The sequence below is a fragment of the Macaca thibetana genome, chromosome 3, assembly GCF_024542745.1.
Source record: "Macaca thibetana thibetana isolate TM-01 chromosome 3, ASM2454274v1, whole genome shotgun sequence".
In the NCBI taxonomy this organism is placed as follows: Eukaryota; Metazoa; Chordata; class Mammalia; order Primates; family Cercopithecidae; genus Macaca; species Macaca thibetana.
In genome coordinates this window covers 127,108,558-127,131,471 of record NC_065580.1, presented here as the reverse complement: position 1 = coordinate 127,131,471, position 22,914 = coordinate 127,108,558, and the positions used below count along the sequence as shown (strand labels likewise).

Below are 22,914 nucleotides of genomic sequence, written 5' to 3'. Positions count from 1 at the left end.
AAAAAAAAAAAATACCCAAGCGGGCGTGGTGGCTCACACCTATAATCTCAGCACTGTAGGAGGCTGAGGCTGGTGGATCATTTGAGGTCAGGAGTTCGAGACCAGCCTGGCCAACATGGTGAAACCCCGTTTGTACTAAAAATACAACAATTAGCTGGGTGTGCTGGTAGGATCCTGTAATCCCAGCTACTGGGGAGGCTGAGGCAGAATTGCTTGAACCCAGGAGGTGAAGGTTGCAGTGAGCCAAGATCGCGCCATTGCACTCTAGCCTGGGTGAAAAGAGCAAGCCTCTCTCTTAAAAAAATGAAGAAGACGAAGAAGAAACAGCCAGACGTGGTGGCTCACTCCTGTAAAGGAGGAGGAGACGGGAGGAGGAGGATGAAACAGCTAGGCATGGTGGCTTACGCCTGTAAAGGAGGAAGAGGAGGAAGAAACAGCCAGGAGCAGTGGCTCACACCTTTAAATGAGAAAGAGGAGGAGGAGGAAAAGAAAGAACCTTGTGAGGTGACTCACGCCTGTGGAGGAGGAAACACCCAGCTGCGATGACTCATACCTATAAAGGAAGAAGAGGAAACAGCCAGGCCTGGTGGCTCACACGCCTGTAAAAGAGGAGGAGGAGGAGGAAACAGCCAGGCGGGTGACTCACACACCTGTAAAAGAGGAGGAGGAGGAGGAGGAAACACCCAGGCGACCTGGCTCATGCTTGTAGAGGCAGAGGAGGAGGAGGAAACACCCATGTGCAATGGCTCACACCTGTTGAGGAGGAAGGAACAGCCAGGCGAGGTGACTCACACACCTGTAAAAGAGGAGGAGGAGGAAACAGCCAGGCGAGGTGACTCACACACCTGTAAAAGAGGAGGAGGAGGAAACAGCCAGGCGAGGTGGCTCACACACCTGTAAAAGAGGAGGAGGAGGAGGAAACAGCCAGGCGGGTGGCTCACGCCTGTAAAAGAGGAGGAGGAAACAGCCAGGCGGGTGGCTCACGCCTGTAAAAGAGGAGGAGGAGGAGGAAACAGCCAGGCGGGTGGCTCACGCCTGTAAAAGAGGAGGAGGAGGAGGAAAACAGCCAGGCGGGTGGCTCACGCCTGTAAAAGAGGAGGAGGAGGAGGAAAACAGCCAGGCGGGTGGCTCACGCCTGTAAAAGAGGAGGAGGAGGAGGACACAGCCAGGTGGGTGGCTCACGCCTGTAAAAGAGGAGGAGGAGGAGGAAAAGAGCCAGGCGGGTGGCTCACGCTTGTAAAAGAGGAGGAGGAGGAGGAAACAGCCAGGCGACCTGGCTCATGCTTGTAGAGGCAGAGGAGGAGGAGGAAACACCCATGTGCAATGGCTCACACCTGTTGAGGAGGAGGAAACAGCCAGGCGAGGTGGCTCACACGCTTATAAAAGAGGAGGAGGAGGAGGAAACAGCCAGGCGGGTGGCTCATGGCTGTAAAAGAGGAGGAGGAGGAGGAAACAGCCAGGCGGGTGGCTCACGCCTGTAAAAGAGGAGGAGGAGGAGGAGGAAACAGCCAGGCGGGTGGCTCACGCCTGTAAAAGAGGAGGAGGAGGAGGAAACAGCCAGGCGGGTGACTCACACACCTGTAAAAGAGGAGGAGGAGGAGGAAAAACACCCAGGCGACCTGGCTCATGCTTGTAGAGGCAGAGGAGGAGGAGGAAACACCCATGTGCAATGGCTCACACCTGTTGAGGAAGGAACAGCCAGGCGAGGTGACTCACACACCTGTAAAAGAGGAGGAGGGAGGAAACAGCCAGGCGGGTGACTCACACACCTGTAAAAGAGGAGGAGGAGGAAACAGCCAGGCGTGGTGGCTCACGCCTGTAAAAGAGGAGAAGGAGGAGGAAATAGCCAGGCGGGTGGCTCACGCCTGTAAAAGAGGAGGAGGAGGAGGAAACAGCCAGGCGGGTGGCTCACGCCTGTAAAAGAGGTGGAGGAGGAGGAAAGAGCCAGGCGGGTGGCTCACGCTTGTAAAAGAGGAGGAGGAGGCGGAAACAGCCAGGCGACCTGGCTCATGCTTGTAGAGGCAGAGGAGGAGGAGGAAACACCCATGTGCAATGGCTCACACCTGTTGAGGAGGAAACAGCCAGGCGAGGTGGCTCACACGCTTGTAAAAGAGGAGGAGGAGGAGGAAACAGCCAGGGTGGTGGCTCATGGCTGTAAGAGAGGAGGAGGAGGAGGAAACAGCCAGGCGGGTGGCTCACTCCTGTAAAAGAGGAGGAGGAGGAGGAAAGAGCCAGGCGTGGTGGCTCATGGCTGTAAAAGAGGAGGAGGAGGAGGAAACAGCCAGGTGAGTGGCTCACGCCTGTAAAAGGAGGAGGAGGAGGAGGAAACAGCCAGGCGTGGTGGCTCACACGCCTGTAAAAGAGGAGGAGGAGGAGGAAACAGCCAGGCGTGGTGGCTCATGGCTGTAAAAGAGGAGGAGGAGGAGGAAACAGCCAGGCGGGTGGCTCACGCCTGTAAAAGAGGAGGAGGAGGAGGAGGAAACAGCCAGGCGGGTGGCTCACGCCTGTAAAAGAGGAGGAGGAGGAGGACACAGCCAGGTGGGTGGCTCACGCCTGTAAAAGAGGAGGAGGAGGAGGAAAGAGCCAGGCGGGTGGCTCACGCTTGTAAAAGAGGAGGAGGAGGAGGAAACAGCCAGGCGACCTGGCTCATGCTTGTAGAGGCAGAGGAGGAGGAGGAAACACCCATGTGCAATGGCTCACACCTGTTGAGGAGGAGGAAACAGCCAGGCGAGGTGGCTCACACGCTTATAAAAGAGGAGGAGGAGGAGGAAACAGCCAGGCGGGTGGCTCATGGCTGTAAAAGAGAGGAGGAGGAGGAGGAAACAGCCAGGCGGGTGGCTCACGCCTGTAAAAGAGGAGGAGGAGGAGGAGGAAAACAGCCAGGCGGGTGGCTCACGCCTGTAAAAGAGGAGGAGGAGGAGGAGGAAACAGCCAGGCGGGTGACTCACACACCTGTAAAAGAGGAGGAGGAGGAGGAAACACCCAGGCGACCTGGCTCATGCTTGTAGAGGCAGAGGAGGAGGAGGAAACACCCATGTGCAATGGCTCACACCTGTTGAGGAAGGAACAGCCAGGCGAGGTGACTCACACACCTGTAAAAGAGGAGGAGGAGGAAACAGCCAGGCGGGTGACTCACACACCTGTAAAAGAGGAGGAGGAGGAAACAGCCAGGCGTGGTGGCTCACGCCTGTAAAAGAGGGGAAGGAGGAGGAAATAGCCAGGCGGGTGGCTCACGCCTGTAAAAGAGGAGGAGGAGGAGGAAACAGCCAGGCGGGTGGCTCACGCCTGTAAAAGAGGTGGAGGAGGAGGAAAGAGCCAGGCGGGTGGCTCACGCTTGTAAAAGAGGAGGAGGAGGCGGAAACAGCCAGGCGACCTGGCTCATGCTTGTAGAGGCAGAGGAGGAGGTGGAAACACCCATGTGCAATGGCTCACACCTGTTGAGGAGGAGGAAACAGCCAGGCGAGGTGGCTCACACGCTTGTAAAAGAGGAGGAGGAGGAGGAAACAGCCAGGCGTGGTGGCTCATGGCTGTAAGAGAGGAGGAGGAGGAGGAAACAGCCAGGCGGGTGGCTCACTCCTGTAAAAGAGGAGGAGGAGGAGGAAAGAGCCAGGCGTGGTGGCTCATGGCTGTAAAAGAGGAGGAGGAGGAGGAAACAGCCAGGTGAGTGGCTCACGCCTGTAAAAGAGGAGGAGGAGGAGGAAACAGCCAGGCGTGGTGGCTCACACGCCTGTAAAAGAGGAGGAGGAGGAGGAAACAGCCAGGCGTGGTGGCTCATGGCTGTAAAAGAGGAGGAGGAGGAGGAAACAGCCAGGCGGGTGGCTCACGCCTGTAAAAGAGGAGGAGGAGGAGGACAGCCAGGCGACCTGGCTCATGCTTGTAGAGGCAGAGGAGGAGGAGGAAACACCCATGTGCAATGGCTCACACCTGTTGAGGAGGAAGGAATAGCCAGGTGAGGTGACTCACACACCTGTAAAAGAGGAGGAGGAGGAAACAGCCAGGCGAGGTGGCTCACACGCCTGTAAAGGAGGAGGAGGAGTAGGAAACAGCCAGGCGGGTGGCTCACGCCTGTAAAAGAGGAGGAGGAGGACGAAACAGCCAGGCGGGTGACTCACGCCTGTAAAAGAGGAGGAGGAGGAGGAAAGCCACGCGACCTGGCTCATGCTTGTAGAGGCAGAGGAGGAGGAGGAAATACCCATGTGCAATGGCTCACACCTGTTGAGGAGGAAGGAATAGCCAGGTGAGGTGACTCACACACCTGTAAAAGAGGAGGAGGAGGAAACAGCCAGGCGAGGTGGCTCACACGCCTGTAAAAGAGGAGGAGGAGGAGGAAACAGCCAGGCGTGGTGGCTCATGGCTGTAAAAGAGGAGGAGGAGGAGGAAACAGCCAGGCGGGTGGCTCACGCCTGTAAAAGAGGAGGAGGAGGAGGACAGCCAGGCGACCTGGCTCATGCTTGTAGAGGCAGAGGAGGAGGAGGAAACACCCATGTGCAATGGCTCACACCCTTTGAGGAGGAAGGAACAGCCAGGCGAGGTGACTCACACACCTGTAAAAGAGGAGGAGGAGGAAACAGCCAGGCGAGGTGGCTCACACGCCTGTAAAAGAGGAGGAGGAGGAGGAGGAAACAGCCAGGCGTGGTGGCTCACGCCTGTAAAAGAGGAGGAGGAGGAGGAAACAGCCAGGCGTGGTGGCTCATGGCTGTAAAAGAGGAGGAGGAGGAGGAGGAAACAGCCAGGCGGGTGGCTCATGCCTGTAAAAGAGGAGGAGGAGGAAACAGCCAGGCTGGTGGCTCACGCCTGTAAAAGAGGAGGAGGAGGAGGAAACAACCAGGCGACCTGGCTCATGCTTGTAGAGGCAGAGGAGGAGGAGGAAACACCCATGTGCAATGGCTCACACCTGTTGAGGAGGAAGGAACAGCCAGGCGAGGTGACTCACACACCTGTAAAAGAGGAGGAGGAGGAGGAAACAGCCAGGCGGGTGACTCACACACCTGTAAATGAGGAGGAGGAGGAAACAGCCAGGCGAGGTGGCTCACACGCCTGTAAAAGAGGAGGAGGAGGAGGAAACGGCCAGGCGGGTGGCTCACGCCTGTAAAAGAGGAGGAGGAGGAGGAAACGGCCAGGCGGGTGGCTCACGCCTGTAAAAGAGGAGGAGGAGGAGGAAACGGCCAGGCGGGTGGCTCACGCCTGTAAAAGAGGAGGAGGAGGAGGAAACGGCCAGGCGGGTGGCTCATGCCTGTAAAAGAGGAGGAGGAGGAGGAAACAGCCAGGCGTGGTGGCTCATGGCTGTAAAAGAGGAGGAGGAGGAGGAAACAGCCAGGCGGGTGGCTCACGCCTGTAAAAGAGGAGGAGAAGGAAGAAACAGCCAGGCGACCTGGCTCATGCTTGTAGAGGCAGAGGAGGAGGAGGAAACACCCATGTGCAATGGCTCACACCTGTTGAGGAGGAAAGACCGCCAGGCGGGTGACTCACATGCCTGTAAAAGAGGAGGAAACAGCCAGGCGAGGTGACTCACACGCCTATAAAAGAGGAGGAGGAAACAGCCAGGCGAGGTGACTCACACCTGTAAAGGAGGAAGAGGAGAAAGAAATAGCCAGGCAGTGGCTCCTGCATTTAAATGCCGAGGAGGAAGAAAAGAAAGAACCAGTCAAGGTGGTTCAATCAAATGCGCATTTGTCTCAGATGAGCAGAGGAATGACTTAGAGTTCAGTAAAGTTTTCGGGGCTCACAAGGAATTTCCTAGCAGGCAAATTTGGTAGGAGGTATGTAGTGTTTTGTTTTGGTTTTTTCTTTTTTTGAGACAACCTAACTCTGTGGACCAGGCTGGAGTGCAGTGGCATGATCTCAGCTCTCTGCAACCTCCTCCTCCCAGCTTCAGGCGATTCTCCTGCCTCAGCCTCCCGAGTAACTAGGATTACAGGCAAGCACCACCATGCCCAGTTAATTTTTTATATTTTCAGTAGAGACAGGTGTATCACCAGGTTGGCTAACCTGGTCTCCAACTCCTGACTTCAGGTTATCCGCCCACCTCAGCCTCCCAAAGTGGGATGAGCCACTGCATTTGGCCCCTCTCCCTGTATCTTCATATGCCTGCAACCCCAAGAGAGGGCTCCTGGCTCCTTGGTTAGGGTCCGGGCCCCAGAGGCCCAGGGTCAAGGCTATGGCACCATCCCAAGAACATTCTTCTCTTCAAGTGGCTGCATCTGACAGGCATGGATGCTACAGGCTGGGGCCTGCTCGAATTCCTGCTGTGGAAGGCAAGAGAAGGTGCTCCTTGATGAACGAGAGATCCCACTGATCTCAGGAGTTCTGTCCTGGCCTGCAGCCCATCTTCGTCCAGTGGGTTCTGGGGTGGGGAGCCGACCTTGCCCTTCTTGGCTGGGGTTGAGGGTTCCGCTTACCCAAAGGTATAGCCTGGGGTTACAGCTGCAGTTCCCACTGGGCAGCACCGGGCCCCGCCCTGCCCCTGCAGGCCTGGCACTTGTCCTCAGCAAAGATGGCTTGGATGGCCCTAGGCGCCTAACGCAACCCTTCCGCTGGGCTCCTCCCGTGCTGCTCTTAGCCCCGCTGCTCTTAGCCCCATAGACGGCGGCCTAGCCGTGGAGCGGAAAGTGTGACCCGGTGGACAGGGTGGCCTGGACGGCGCTCTGGCCACTGTTGTATGGCTGCGCTTTGGCGCTGCAAGGCGGGATGCTGTACCCCTGGGAGAGCATGTTGCGGGAGCGCAAGGAGCTGGGTGGCCTCTGGAGCTTCTGCTCCGACTTGGACAACCGAAGCGGGGCATTAAGGAGCAGTGGTACCCCTGGCAGCTGCAGGAGGTGAGGACTCCGGGCAGGGCCGGGAGGCACTTCGTTGACTACCTACCCTGCCTTAAGATGTAGTTTGCTGTAGCCCCAAACTCCTGGCTCAAGCAATCCTTCCACTTCAGCCTCCCAAGTAGCTGGGGCTGCTGGGGCTGCAGGCAAGCACCACCAGACTTGGCTCATTTTTTGTATTTTTAGGGAAGAAGTGGTTTCCCTATGTTACCCAGGCTGGTCTTGAACTCCTGGGCTCAAGCGATCCTTCCATCTCAGCCTCCCCAAGTGTTAGGATTACAGGTGTGACCACTGCGCCTGGCCAAAAAAATCTTTTTTTCAATTAAAAAAAAAGTACTGGACACGGCGGCTAACGCCTGTAATCCCAGCACTTTGGGAGGCCGAGTCGAGTGGATTACCTGAGGGAGTAGGTGCGACTTCTACAATTGGTTTGGTGGAAATCAAATCCAAGTACAACTACAGCCGATGGCAAGGGGACCAGACCTTCTGCGATGGTGAGTGATAGCATCCCCAAAAGTTAAACATGCCAGTTGCATGACAGTGCTCCCGTGACTGGTTAATAGGGTGATAGTCACTAGTCTATCGAGGTGTCTTATTTAAGGGGAACGTGTGGACGATCTTAGTTTTATGACCCTGAGGTAAGAACCAGATGCCAGGTATAGTTTCCGTACAGTCACCCGCAAGTATTCCGAGCCCAGAGCGAGGAGGGTAACACGCCCGAGTGGGATGATGATTTCTCAGAGGTTGGTAGATTAAGAGACCAAAATTTGGTAGGAGATATCCATGTTGGTGAGGGTGGTTTTAACTGAAATATGCTATGTCCAATGAACAAATGAATGTACTATGTAATATTAAGAATTTTGAGTACTGGTCGATATCCATGTAGAACTAGTTCTGTGTGTAAGTGTAGTATTAAGTATGATAGTTAAGAAATTGTGAACACTTGCTTATATGCATGTGGAGCAAGCTTGTAATGTCATCTAATCTGTGAATGTACTGTGCACAATCAAGCATTAGCAGTACTATATATTCATGGGGACTAGCAGTAATGCACAAAGTACATAAAAGTATTAATGTATTAGTGCTGATGGTCAGTACTTACATAGAAATTAAAATGGGTGCTGAAAAGAATACAGAGAATAGTTTAATTAGAATCTCAGCTTTGGGTGTTGATGGTGAAGTGGGAATGCTTTTTCTCTGAGTTGCCCTGGGGAGGGACTCTCCATTTCTGGTTTACAAGACTGGCGTATTGGATTATACTACAAGGGCAGTTTCATTCAAGTAGTTTATTCTTGATTAGGGCAGTGAGTGGTATGAGAACAAGAATAATAGAGAAATATCTCATAGATGCTGTCTGTCCGATGGTAATGAAAGGATGTTCTTGGCTGTCCTCCGATCCATGTGAGTGTGAGTAGGTCGGTGACTGAGATTCAGAACAGATATTGCCTTAATGGGCAGAATATTATGCTTTGTTGTTTGGATGTGTAGAGTGCAGGAATAACTGCTAGAAGGAGAGTGGATAATAGAAGGGCCAGTACACCTCCTAGTTTATTGGGGATGGACCGTAAGATTGTGTATGCAAATAAAAAGTATCACTCTGGTTTAATGTGGGGCAGGGTATTTAGGGGGTTGACTAAGGTGTAATTATCTGTGTCACTCAGGAGGTCAGGTGAGAAACGATACTAGAATTATTAAAAGGAGGAGGAGAAAAATTAAACATAGAATAGCTTTGGTTGTATAGTAAGGGTGGAAGGTGATTTTGTTGGAATGTGATGGAATTTCTGAAGGGTTATTAGACCCTGTTTCGTGTAGGAATAAAAGGTGGAGAATTGTTAGGGCTATGATGATGAAAGGTAAGATGAAATGGAAGGTGAAGAATTGTGTAAGAGGGGCTTTGTCAACTGAAAATCCACCTCCGATTCATTGGACAAGGTCAGTTCCAGTGTATAGGATGGCTGATAGGTTTGTGATTACTGTAGCGCCTCAGAATGATATTTGGCCTCATGGAAGCACATAGCCTATAAATGCTGTTGCTGTGGTTGTGAGTAGGAGGATAATGCCAATATTTCTGGTTTCTAAATATCTGAATAACCCATAATATAAGCCTCCACCAACGTGTAGGAAGAGGCAGACGAAGAATGTTGAAGAGCTGTTAGTGTGAAAATAGCGGACTCTTCAGCTGTAGTCCACATCTTGGTTAATATGGGCAACAGAAGAGAAAGCAATTGAGGTATCGGGTGTGTAGTGTATGGCCAGAAATAACGCTGTGATGATCTGGAGGATTAAGCAGGTACCAAGAAGTGAGCCGAAGTTTCATCATATAGAGATATTAGATGGTGTGGGGAGATCAATGAATGAGTAATTAATGATTTTTATTAGTGGGCTTGTTTTACATATAATGGTCATTAGTGTTCTTATAGTTGAAGTACAGTGATGGCTTTTCATATCAGTCATGGCTATAATCCATGTGGGATAGTGACATAGGCTTTTTTCTTACTAAGTGTTCTTTTGTTATGGGATTTGTGGTTTTTTTCTAAACCTTCTCCTATTTATGGGGGCTTAGGGTTCATTCTTAGTGCTGCTGTAGGTTGTGTTATTGTGTTGAACCATGGTGGGGCTTTTATGGGATTAATAGTCTTTTTGATTTATTTGGGGGGGATGATGGTTGTTTTTGGTTATACTGTGGCAATGGCTATTGAGGAATACCCTGAGTAATGAGGATCAAGTATTGAAGTTTTAGAAACTTTATTATTGGGGCTACTAATAGAGTTGGTGTTACTTTGATGAATAGTGAGTATGATGGGGTGGTGATCATAGTTAATTTTGTGAGTGTGGGAAGTTGAATAATCTTTGAGGGTGAGGGCCCAGGGCTGATTCATGAGGATTCTGCGGGTGCGGGTGCTTTATATAATTATGGATGTTGATTGGTGGTAGTTGCTGGTTGAACATTGTTTGTTAGTATTTATGTTGCAATTGAAATTACTCAGGGTAATAGATAATTAAGAGCAAAGTTAGAAAGGATGGAATAAAAAAAGAGAGGAAATAAAATGTAATTAGGCCTCTTTGAGTAGTTATGGTAATGGAGGCTGTGATTTGGGTCTGTGAAATTGTCTTTGGTAAGGACTTTTCTAGTCAAATTAGGTCTAGCAGAAGTGCTGGCAGGTTTTGGCTTGTAGATAGGTTTGAGTGAGGGGTTGTGTGGTGAACTGTGATTGAGTAGAATCATAATATATTGGAGAAGCTGAATGTTTGTAATGGATATTTTATCTTAAGATTATTAGTTATAAAACTAAGTTCCATTGCCAGTAAGAGTCCTAGGATGGTTACCCCTTGGGCTGTGAGTTTTAGGGGAGGTGGTATTGTTGTTTGCAGGGGATGAAGTAGGGATTATGCTCTTGGTAATGAGAAAATCAGTGAAGATACTGCTGACTGTAAGGCATTTAATTGGGTTTATTAGGGAAGAGTTATTTACATCAATGCTGATTAGGGTTGGGAAATGGGGTTGTCCTATTAGAGCAAGGAAAATAATTTGGATACTACAGACACTTGTTAGGGAGGTGGCAATAAGAGTAGTAGAGAGGGCTCAGGCATTGGTATATGATGTGTTTGTGGTTTTGATAATGAGATCTTTAGAGTAAAATCCTGTGAGGAAAGGCATACCTGTAAATGCCAGGCTGCCAATAATAAGGGAGGAGGAAGTAAGGGGTAAAGTCTTAAATAGTCCTCCTATTTTTCGGATATCTTGTTCATCATTGAGGTTATGGATGATGGATCCTGAACATATAAATAATATAGGTTTAAAAAAGGCGTGGGTGTAGATGTGTAGGAATGCCAGGTGTGGTTGATTCATGCCAGTTGTAACTATTATAAGGCCTAGTTGACTTGAGATGGGGAATGCTACGATTTTGTTGATACCATTTTGTGTTAGAGCACAGATTGCTGTAAATAAGGTGGTAATAGCCCCTAAACACAGGGTAAGGGTTTGGATTAATATACTATTTTCTATTAAGGAGTAGAAGCGGATAAGCAGGAAAACTCCTGCTACAGCTGTAGTGCTACAGTGGAGTAGGGCTGAGACTGGGGTTGGGCCTTCCATGGTCAAAGGAAGTCAGGGATGGAGGCCAAATTGAGCTGATTTTCCTGCTGCTGCTAAGAGAAGGCCAATTAATGGAAGAAGATCGGGGGTAGGATTTAGGATAAATGCTTGTTGAGGTTCTCATATATTGGAGGAGAGAAATCATGCTATAGCTAAAATGAAGCCAATATCGCCAATGCGGTTATGCAGAATCGCTTGGAGGGCTGCTGTATTAGCATCTGCTCAGCTCTGTCATCAGCCAATTAGTAAAAAAGACTAATTCCTATGCCTTCGCATCCAATAAAAAGTTGAAAAAGATTGTTGGCGATAACTAGAATTAATATTTTGGTGAGGAAAATAAGTAAATATTTGAAAAATTGATGTTAGGATCTGATTTTATGTATCATATTGAGAATTCTCTAATAGATCAGGTGACAAATAGTGCTACTGAGATAAATATTATGGAGAAGTAGCCTAGTTTGAAGCTTAATGAGAGTTTGAGGGTTTGGATTGTTACTGGATGTCAGTTTGAGATGATGGCTTCTGGGTCTATATACACAAACATTGTGGGAATGAGGCTAATGGTGAAGGTGCATGAGATAGATATTTTCACATAATATGGGTACAAGTTCTTGTGAGGGTTGATTAAGATAGTAATAATTGGTAAGGTTAAGGAGATTAAGGTTATAGTAATGGAAAAATACATGATTATTACTTTTATTTGGAGTTGCACCAGTATTTTTGGTTCCTAAGACCTGTGGATAGCTCTTATCCTCTAAAACTTGAGAACGCCATGTTGTTAGGCATGGGGCCAGGAGTTAGCAGTTCTTGCATAATTTCTCAGTAAATAAGAAGTTGCAGACTTCTATCAGTAGACCCACAATCTAATGTTTTGATTAAAGTATCTTTACAGGGTATAAAACCTATAATAATCTTAAGGTTTAGGGATAATAGAATAGGTGCAAGGTGTGTAAGTATTAGTATATTTTCTCATGTAAAGGAAGTTTAATACTGTTAATGTAATATGTAAGTGTTCCTCGTTGTGTTGTGATAAGCATGTGTAGGGAATAAAGGGCTGTGATTAATATATTAAGTCCTATAAACATAATGGTGATGTTTGATCAGGAGAATGAAGCCACTATTACAAAGAGTTCTCCTATTAGATTAATGTTAGGGCCTAAGGCAAAGTCAGTAAGATTTGCTACAAGTCATCAAATTGTAGCAATTTGCGGGAGTTATGTGGGAGCGATTAGTGGGAGTAGTGTTTGAAGCCCTCGAGAGAGTAATATGATTCGGCTATGGATTCACTTGTAGTTTGAATTTGCTAGGCAGAATAGTAAGGACAAAGGAAGTCCATTGGCAATTATGAGGGTAATTGCACCGGTAAAGCTTCAGGGAGTTTGAATGAGAATAGCCATAATAACAAGTGCTACATGGCTTATGGAGGAATATGCAATAAGTGATTTTAGATCAGTTTGTCATAGAGAAATAGAGCTTATCATAACTATACCTCATAAGGATAACATGAGGAAGGGGTAGGCTGTATATTCTGTTGGGTGCTGAGGATAAGGGTAAGCGTATTATGCCATAGCTGCCTAGTTTTAGGAGAACCGCTACAAGTACTATTGTGCTGGCAATAGGAACTTCTGCGTGGGCTTTAGGAAGTCATAGGTGAAGTCCATATAGGGATAATTTTACTATACAACCCATAATACATGCTAATCATGTAAGGTTATTGGATCAGGAAATTAATAGTTCTTGGGTATTAAATATTATTATGTTCAGTAAACTGAGGGCATTTTGAGTATAAATAAGTATAATAAGTAGGGGGAGAGATCCCACTAGTGTATAAAATAAGAAATATGAACTTGCATTGAGGCATTCTGGTTGGTTACCCCAGAGGATGATGATAATTAAGGTAGGGATAGTGTAGCTTCAAAGAGAATATAAAATATAATTAGTTGTCTGGCTGTGAATGCCATAATTTTAAAAAATTGTAGGGAAATCAATAAGGAAATATAGAGCTTTTTCCATGGGGGTGACTCGTTGGAGAGGTGGTACTGGCTTGCTATACTTGCAAGAGGTAGTAGTCAGGCTGTTAAGATTAGAAGGGGTGATGTCAGCGATCAGAAGAGAAGGTTAATGAGAAGTTGAATAGATTGTCATTGAATTGATTAAAAAATAATAGGGCAATGAAGCTGATGATTAGGCTGTGAATAGTCTTATTGATTCAGATTATAGAGTTTTTAGAGAGTCATGTTATTGGTAGCAGTATAATTGTTGGAATAATAATTTTTAGCATTGAAGTAAATTTAGGTTATATACATAGTCTAGGCCATACGTGTTGGAGATTGAAACTGGTAAGGCAAAGCCCACTGCGGCTTCACAGGCAGCAAATACTAGGAGGGTAATAGGTATTATGAATGCTAGGGTGAAATGGATATTTAAGGTTATAAGGGTATTTATGATGAATAATCATAATAATATTCCTTCTAAGTGTAATCTCATAATCTAATGAGTCGAAATCATTTATTTTGGCTTAAACTATCTACCAATTCAGTTCAATCTAATCCTTTTTGAACTCATTCATAAGTTAACCCTAGGACTAAAATGATGACTAGTATAAGGGCTGTGCTGATTATTAGTGTCAGGTTGCTTGTTTGAAGGGCTCATGGCAAGAGTAGTAGTAGGGCAATTTCTAAGTCAAATAGGAATGTGATGGCTACTAGAACAAATTTTACGGAGAAAGGAATGCGGGTGGGTCAAATCTACATTCGTAGGGGCTGGATTTTTCTATATAAATATTAAATTGTGGGAGCCAAAATGTAATAACTGTTAGTGATAGGGCTGATAGGGTGTTGATTACTAGGGCTAGTATTAGGTTAATTACTCTTTTTCAGATGTCAAAACTAATTGATTGGAAGTCAATGGTACTGTTTATATTAAAAGAGTAAGATCCTCATCAGTAAATAGAAATATACAAGAATAGTCATACTACATCTACAGAGTGTCAGTATCAGGCAGCGGCTTCAAAGCCAACTTGATGGCTAGATGTAAAGTGGTATTTTAATTGGCAGAGGAGACAGATAGTGAGGAATGTTGATCCAATAATGACATGAAGTCCGTGAAAGCTTGTAGCTATAAAGAATGTTGAGCCATAAATTCCATCAGAAATAGCAAAGGGAGCCTCAAAGTATTCTGAGACTTGTAGGAGGGTGAAGTAAATCTAAGGTAATTGTGGTAAGTAATGCTTGAATTATTTGTTTTCGATTATTTTCTGTTAGGCTGTGATGGGCTCAAGTAATTGAAACCCCTGATTCAAGTAATACAGATGTATTCAGGAGAGGTACTTCCAGAGGGTCGACGGGAGAAATGCCTGTTGGGGGTCAGTGTCCTTCTAATTCTGGAGTAGGGGCTAGACTAGAATGGTAGAATGCCAGAAGAACCCAGCAAAGAACAATGCTTCTGAGATAACAAATAGGACTATTCCATATCGGAGGCCTTTTTGAACAATTGTATGGTGACCTTGAAATGTACTTTCTCAGATAGTGTCACATCACCATTGATATATAGTCAGTGTATTGGTTAGTAGGCCTAAGGTTAAAAGAGTAAAAAAGTTAAAGTGAAATCGTATAGCTAGGCTGGATGTTATTAGGAGAGCTGAGAGAGGCCCTGTTAAGGCCAAGGACTGGGTTTGATTAAATGATAGGTGTGTGTTTGGTGGGTCATTATGTGTTGTCATATAAATAAAGGCTTACTAATAGCATAAAGACATAAGCTTGGATAAGGGCCACAGCGAAGATAGAATTAGAATAATAAGGGTGACTGAAGCTGTGGGAAGGTTAATAGTTGATACTAGTGCAGCTCCTCCAATTAAGTGTATGTGTGACTGGCTGTAATGTTGACTGTTAAACGTACAGCTAGTGCCATTGGTTAAATAAGTAGACTAATGGTTCCGATGATTACTAGTATAGGGACAAGTGGTCTGGGTGTGCCTGATGGTAGGAAGTGAGCTAAGGAGTTTTTAGTTTTAAAGTAGAAGCCTGTGATTACTGTGCCTGCTCATAAGGGGATTGCTATACCTAGGTTTATTGATAGTTGGGTAGTTGGTGTAAATGAGTGGGGTAGAAGCCCAAGGAGATTGATTAAGGTAATAAAGAGAATTAGGGATATTAGTATAAGGGATCAGGTTCGTCCTTTAATATTATGTGTAATTATTACTTGTTTTAGAACAAGTTGAACTAGTCATTGTTGAATAGAAATCAATTGGTTATTGATTAGATAGTTGGAGGTTGGAAGGAGTGTGGTGAGAAACAAGATGATTAGTGCTGCTGTGTGTAAACCTAGGATTATCAGGGCAGTAAATGAGGTGAACAGATTTTCATTCATTTTAGTTCTCAAGCATTGTTACATTTTTGTGTTTTAATTATTTTTGGTGTGGGGGTGTATGGCAAATGAACTTTGATAGTTTTAATTGAATAATGGAGAATAAAGTTATGATTGTTGATATAATAATAATAGATCATGTGGAAAGTACCTAGTTGAGGCATTCACTGTAGAGAAGTGTGATTTCTCTCGGCCTTTAACTGAAAAGGTTAACGCTGGGGTAGCTTTACAGTGAGATTATAGTGTGGATATAGACCGAGTTTTGAACGTTTTTAATGGGACTAATTCTAGAACAACAGGTATAAAAACTGTGGTTAGATCCACAAATTTCTGAGCATTGTCCATAGTAGAGGCCTGGTCGTATAGCGGTTAAGGCAAATTGGTTTAAGTGTCCAGGTATTGCATCTGCTTTGAACCCTAATGAGGGAATAGTTCATGAGTGCAGGACATCTTCGGAGATTAACATGCGGATGGGAGTTTCTATTGAGAGGATTGTTTGGTTATTGAATTCGAGGAGTTGAAGTTCATCTGGTTTTAAGTTGGCTGTTGGAAGTATATAAGAATTGAAGCTTAATTCTTCATAATCTGTATACTCGTAGCTTCAATACCATTGATGTCCAATTGTTTTAACAGTGAGAGAAGGGTTATTGATTTCATCTGTTATATACAGGCTGTGTAGGGATGGGAGGGCAATTAAGATTAAGATGATAGCAGGCAAGATAGTTCAGACAGTCTCTATTTCTTAGGCATCTATGGTGCTAGTATGAATCAATTTTGTTGTGAGTATTAGAGAAATAATGTATAGAACCAGGGAGCTAATTAGGAAAATAATTATAAGAGTGTGATCATGGAAGGTAAGTAGTTCTTCTGTAATAGGGAATGAAGCGTCTTGAAGACCTAATTGAATTGGATGGGCCATTAAGATATATAGGGCTTAACCTACAACTTAACTTTGACAAAGTTATGAAATAACTTTACTAATAGGTTATTGAGAAAGTCATAGAGGTTGTGGGATTGGCTTGAAACAGTCTGTGGAGGTTCAATTCCTTCCTTTTTCGCTCAGGTCTTCATGTAGGTTGGTTGTTCAAATGCTTTATATTTTTGGAAAACCTGATAGGAGATAAAAGTAGGTCCCCAGTGAATTACCCATTTTATTATGATATAATATCCTTTTTTGTCTCGTGTGTTTTGACTTAAACTATATATTATAAAATATGACAGCTTTTGACTTAATATAATTCTCCACCTCTCATTTGGTTAACATTTGCATGGAATGTCTTTTTCCATCCTGCCACTTTCAGTCTATTTTCATCATTAGATCTGAGGTGAGTCTCTTGGAGACATGACATAGGTGGATTTTGTTTTCTAAATTAAAAAAAAAAAATCCCTTTATGTAATATTTGCCTTTTGATTGGGAAGTTTAGTCCATGCGTATTTTAATACTTTTCTGAAAGGAAATGACTTACAATTACCATTTTATTGTTTTATTTGACTGTTGTACCTATTTTGTCCCTATTCACTTTGTATTCCTTTGTGTCTTGTTGATATTTGTAGTGACATGCTTTGTTCTTTTATTTTCTGTTGTGTAGCTGCATTTTCTTGATGGTTCCCATGTAAATTACATAAAAATCTCTTAAAGTTACAACTGTATATTTTAAACTGGTAACAACTTGCCCTCAGTTGCATACAAAAATGCTTGCTCATTATATCTGCCCTTAACTTATAATGTCACTAAGTATATTATATATTAATGGGTGTTTTAATTTTCATGATGTCTTTCAGATTTTAAAGCACAATTGTTTTCTGCCTAATTATCATAATACTACAAAGTTTTACTTTTGTGTACGTGCATATCTTTCCCAGAGGGTCGTGTATTTTTATATGATTTGGTTTGTTTTCTATTATTTTAAATTTTGAATGGGAAAGACTTCTTTTTGCATTTCTTGTAGGACAGTTATATTGCTGATGTACTTTCTCAGCATTTAGTTATCTTGGAAAATCTTTATTTTAAAAAATTTTGTAGGACAGTTTTGCTAAAAGTTTTTTTTTTTTTTTTTACTTCAGCACTTGGAATATGTAACTCAACTCTCTTCTGCAGGGTTTTTGTTCAAAAATTCACTGATAATCTTGCAGGAGCATGCATATAGGTGATTCATCTCTTTTGTCTTTCTGCATTCAAGATTCTTTTCTGTGACTTTCAAAACTTTGCTCATATTATAGTGTCTTGTTATGTGTCTCTTTATCCCAGTTGGAGTTTGTTGAGCTTCAGTTTTTAATATTTTTTTCTTACATTAGATAATTTCTCAGTCATTTTTTGTATGTCTTCTCTAAAACTTGTTTCTTTTTGTCATTTTGTTGATATTCTTGTTTTTCTAGTTAACACTTAGTTGTCTGTGTTCCCATGTTAAACACTGAGCATAATTGAGATGGTTGTGTTGATTTTTTCAGATAATTTATACAGCTTAATTTCTTTACGGTTGATTTCTGCATACTTGTTTCTTTGATTGGGCCATCTTAGTCTGATACTTTGTATACATTCTAACATTTGGTTGAGAAATGAGCCAGACTCCATCTCAAAAATAAATAAATAAATAAATAAATAACCACCTATCACAGTCTGTATAAAGTGGCTTTCTTTCCTGCAGTGTCTGACACCAATTTACCAGGATAGATATTGAGAATTTCTCAAACCTGTTCTTAAGATGTCTCTTCCCTAGATTTGTGTTCCCTTTATTGGGTTCTATGGATTTGCCCATGTTTCTGCTTAAGAGCCTGTAATTAGCTGGTACCGGCTGTTTCTCTGTGGTCCTACAGTCTCTCTGCTGCTTTAAAATCATTTACCTTTTCTCTCACAGACACTACCCTGTCATTCAAAGTATAGCACCATTTCTTTCAGCACTCTGTGTCCCTGTAAACAGAAACCAGTCTTTGGAAAGACCCCACAAAGCCGGAAGTATGGACCCATGTGCCACTATTTTTTTTTTTTTTTGCTTTTTAGAGAGAAGCCAGGAGTTGAGAGTTTACACTTAAAGGCATTATTCTCTATTGGGGAGGAGGTGGGTAAATGTAACAAATGTTCCATTGTCTTTTATGTGGCTCTTAGCATAATTCTCATCTATGGCACTGCAATCTCTTAACTGGTTTTTAGAACTCTTACAAAGGCATTTTGGTTAATATATTTTTGTTATGTTTGCATGTCTATTAAGGAATTTGGGCATGTGGTATTATGCCATCTTATTGTGCTTGGTATAATTTTATATTTTGTATTTGTAAAGTGTATTCTCCTGAGTCTAATCAGTGGTACAATTCATTTTTATTTCTTTTAGCTGTATCCTCTCATTTTACTCCAGACCTTTTGCCTGAGCAAAGCATAAAACATTTATTCCCAAAAGTGATACTGAGAAGATATGAAAGCTATGGCACTGAAAATTTAAACTTAAGAAAAGACTGGACAAGTGTGGGTGAGTGTAAGGGACAGAAAAAAAGTTATAATGGACTTAACCAGTATTTATCAACTACTCTTAGCAAAATCTTCCAAAGCGATGAATGTAGCAAAGCTTTTAACTGGTGCTCAATCCTTAAGAGAATTTTCATACAGGAGAGAAACCATACAAATGTGAGGAATGTGGCAAAGCCGTTAGCTGGTTCTCAAACCTTACTCAAAATAAGATAATTCATACTGTAGGGAAACCCTACAAATGTGAAGAATATGGCAAAGCCTTTAATCAGTGCTGACACCTTATTGGACATAAAAGAATTCATACTGGAGAGAAACCTTACACATGTGAAGAATGTGGCAAAGCCTTCACCCAGGGCTTACATCTCACTGGACACAAGGCAACTCATACTGAAGGAAACCCTACGCATGTGAAGAATACGGCAGAACTTTTAGCTGGTTCTCATACTTTTCTCAATGTAAGGGAATTCATACTGAAGAGAAACACTACAATTGTGAAGAATGTGGAAAAGCTTTTATGCATGGCTCAATCATGACTAATAAACAAGAGGATTCATACTGTAGAGAAATGCTACAATGGTGAAGAATGTGGCAAAACCTTTAACCAGAGCTCACATCTTATTGGACATAAGAGAATTCATACTGGAAGAAAACCCTACAATGGTGAATAATGTGGAAAAGCTTTTATGCATGGCTCAATCCTTATTAAACATAAAAGAATTCATACTGGAGAGAAATGCTACAGATATGAAGAATGTGGCAAAGCCTTTAACCAGAGCTCACATCTTATTGGACACAAGATAATTCATACTGGAGAGCAACGCTATAAATGTGAAAAATGTGGCAAAGCCTTTAACTGGTTCTCAAACCTTACTAAACGTAAGAGAATTCATACTGGAGAGAACCCCTAGAATTGTAAAGAATGGGGTAAGTCTTTGACCAATGCTCAGTCCTTACTGAATATAAGATAATTCACATGATAGAGAACCCCTACAATTGTAGGGAATGTAGCAATAGTTTTAATTTGTGCTCAACTTTTACTGTAAGTGAATTCATTCTGGAGAGAAACCCTACCAAGGTAAAAAATGTGGCAAAACCATTAATGAATGCTGACATCACAATCTACAGCAATGATTTCATCCTAAATAAAAGTGGTATTAATGTAATGACTGTTGAAGGATCTTTCACAAAATAGAACCCTTAATGTGCATGAGATTATTTTGGTGAAGGAAAGCACTGCAAATATAAAGAAAGGCACAATACCTTACTTATACCACAGATTGTATTGTACACTGGAAAATTTATACTGAAGGGAAACTCTCCGGTAGTTCCTCAGACTTTCTGTTGGGGAGAAACCCTATGGATGTAATAAATGTGGAAAAACTTCTGTTCCATACATATACCTTAGAAAACACTGGAGAGTTTCTACTAGAATATATTATACAGATTTAGGAACTGTGAAAAATACATTAGAAACCAAGCCTAAGTAAACGTTATAGATTGACAGTAGAAAGCACCAAGGCAGTAAGAATTTGAGACATTGCTCTAATCAGTGTTGATTATAGATAATAATTTAAAATAGGTTGCTTACTTGTATGTAAGTTTAAATGGAGAAGGAGATTGATTTTCTCTTTGGACAGTTATAAATTACATTCAAATTATACTTTTGGGGATTGCAATAATTACAATTACTTTGAAAAGCAAATATTTATGTCAAGTAAACTCACAAATTTCTTGATGTTATATTGTCATTTCTAGTGCTCATGTGAAAGCACGTGGTTAATGGTTTCTGCATCAGAGCTCGGAGACATCTGCACCATTAATACACTTTTCCGTGGAACACTAAGGACACTTGAATATAAGACGCATGAAGAAAATCTAGGCGGAGAGGCCCTTTATAACAGTGTAGTAAGTGATTTGTGAGGTAGTTGTTCAGGATAATATGATTATGCATTGTAGGAGAAGAGAAACATTTTGAATCTTAGAAGTAAATTGTTTTACTAGTTACACATAAAAATAATGAAATACTGTGGAGTTTAAAATGCTTTTTGACATATTATTTGAACTTAATTTATTTTAATGGAACAAAGTTGTTTTTAATGTCTTAAGACTATTTTCCATTGAATGAAATGCATCTTACCACCAACATTAACCTATCCCACCTTATCCCATGTTGTAGGTAACTGATGGTCACAATATACTATTGGATAGCATAGTGGAGGGTAGCATAGTACAATGACATCTTTTGTAATCCCTCCTCTCAGTGGAATATTGTTACCAGAGGTAATATTTTTATTTTTTTCTTGTTTTTGTAACTATAGGATCATTATGATGGTTACAATAAAGATTACATAAGACTATAATAAAATATATTCACATATTTCTGAATTCTGATTATTTTAAAATTTTATTCTTTATTTTTTCTGAGTGTGCCCACTCTAGTCTGCAAAACACAGATTTTTAGTTTTGATTTACATGGGTTTACATATACAAATATATCACTTTATAGATAAACTTCAGGTGTAAGAGATTTGTGGTGAATGTAGTTATGTTTGTGTGTAAGTGTGTACCTATTTTGAGAAGAAAAACATCAGATCAATACAGATAAATTTTAAAAGTGTTGATAATTTACTAGGCAGGTCAAAACCTCAAAGATTCTGAAAACAAATCTGTTTTCTCTGCTTTGTATTGAATTCATTTATCTAAAATCTTATGGCCCCTTGGCTCAGAATCTCTTTGGAAATCCTTTGTGTTTTTCTTGCCTGTTTCTTATGCTGGACCTAGTATATAATTTTCTCATTCCAAGGTTCATGTAGTATTCTTTATATGATGTCCTCTGTGATTGTAAGAATGACTTTTATGAAATTTAATAGTGCTCAGAAATAACTTTTAGACGTTAGTGTTTCTACAGCGAGTGTTTTTAAGTTACATTCATTCTTTTTCTTTTCATTGGAGAACTCCATTTAAGCCACTTTTTCTTTTGTAATTGTTCTTTTTGTAATTGACATAATCAAGTTTATTGAGCTAATTTGTTTATGTAAACAATAGGAGGCTTCCTACACCATGAGGTTGTTTTGGCACATAAATGAACATACACAGGGCAGTGCTCGCTGTGTAATAGAAGCTCCATAATTAGCAGTAAACATGCAGAGGCCCAGGGACTGTCATTTGTTCACTGAATTATGCCAGGCATCTAGAAAACTGACTTTACACATTGTGCTGAAAGTATATGTCTTTAATAAACAAACCTCAACAAGAACCTCCTCAGATAGCTGAGTTGGGTAGGGACTCCTCTTTCAGCATCCTAGAAAGTTTGTCTTTCTGTGTCAAGGACAAAATCCAGCTAGAAAGAATCTCAAATGTGGTTTAACAATGCAAAAACAGCTTTGCTTTTTATGTGCATTTTCCAAATGTTGAGGGACACAGACCAATGAGGCAGAGGACTTCTTGGGCAAAAAGACAGGAAAAAAAAAAAAAAAAATATATATATATATATATATATATAAGCAACCAGAGCATCCTAAGTAGTCTTTGTACGGAGCCAGGCACCAGGCATCTGCTTACTGTGTCTTATGCCGTTTAGTCCCTATAATAACTCTGAGGTTCATCTTTCCGCTTTTCAGAGGCGTAGACAGGCTCAGAGAGCTGCAGTTATATCCTTAATACCCACCTGGTAGCTTGCAGAGTCACCACTGTTTCTTGGAGGAGACAGACACCTACTAAATAGCTGGCCTGGGAACTGTGCATTGGTGGTGAGGTCCTGGTAGGAGCCCAGGAAGGTGGTAAAGGAGAATATGGCTCAACCTGGAAGTCTAGTACCAGAGGCTCATTTAGCTTCTCCCTTGTACCTGGCTGGGAGTATCTGGATTATTCTCAAGGTTTCGGGTAGACTTATTTTTATATGGAGGGGAACAAGAAGAGGCATATGGTCAATGACAGCACTGTGAACCACTGGCCGTTTGGGGGCTGCGGCTTATACCAAGAAGGTCCTATTTTTCAGAGACTTGTGCATGTGGAGGACACAGGTGTCCGTGGTGAAGAAGGTTCTAGGCTTCCAAAGTTTTATGTGGGCCAGGTGCAGTGGCTCATGCTTGTAATACCAGCACTTTGGGAGTCCAATGTGTGTGGATCACCTGAGGTCAAGAGATCAAGACCAGCCTGATCAACACGGTGAAACCCTGCCT

The 22,914-nt window shown here is 43.1% G+C and overlaps 3 long non-coding RNA genes across 18 annotated transcripts in view; all 3 read left to right on the top strand.

The window, feature by feature from the left end:
* The window catches only part of LOC126950265 (uncharacterized), a 44,396-nt gene that overhangs the window by 9,784 nt on the left and 11,698 nt on the right, over window positions 1-22,914 (top strand). For 14 of the 16 annotated variants that reach the window (XR_007724103.1, XR_007724098.1, XR_007724095.1 and 11 more), the window contains one exon: window positions 18,600-22,220. The exons of 1 other annotated variant lie outside the window; for it this stretch is intronic. This is a non-coding gene — a long non-coding RNA (uncharacterized LOC126950265). Of the gene's footprint in view, window positions 1-18,599; window positions 22,221-22,914 lie in introns of those variants that run through there. One more of the 16 variants, XR_007724097.1, reaches the window with a different exon arrangement.
* Window positions 670-5,445, top strand: LOC126950274 (uncharacterized). The gene is made up of 3 exons (XR_007724129.1): window positions 670-832; window positions 4,292-4,485; window positions 5,318-5,445. It is a non-coding gene; the product is annotated as an uncharacterized LOC126950274 (long non-coding RNA).
* LOC126950285 (uncharacterized) lies at window positions 1,866-3,047 on the top strand. The gene is made up of 3 exons (XR_007724145.1): window positions 1,866-1,925; window positions 2,614-2,704; window positions 2,913-3,047. It is a non-coding gene; the product is annotated as an uncharacterized LOC126950285 (long non-coding RNA).